This window comes from Penaeus monodon, chromosome 20 (genome assembly GCF_015228065.2).
Source record: "Penaeus monodon isolate SGIC_2016 chromosome 20, NSTDA_Pmon_1, whole genome shotgun sequence".
Classification (NCBI taxonomy): domain Eukaryota; kingdom Metazoa; phylum Arthropoda; class Malacostraca; order Decapoda; family Penaeidae; genus Penaeus; species Penaeus monodon.
In genome coordinates, this window is record NC_051405.1 from 19,570,023 (window position 1) to 19,570,252 (window position 230).

A 230-nucleotide genomic window follows, 5' to 3' on the forward strand; every position below is an offset into this window, starting at 1 on the left:
ATGTAATTCTGGGGCGGAGAAGAACGATAAGGAATGAGGGGGGTGCGTGCTAACCCTGGAATCCATTCCGTCGACCGCCGTCACTCACAGCGGGAGAGAAATCCCGTGTAAGCAACGTGAGAGGCAGATCAACGCCACGCATTCTCGATGGAAGTAAAGGAAGGCGTTTATGTAGGAGGATCTCTTGCCATCATCTGTGGAATAAGTATCCTGCAAATATATGTGAATGA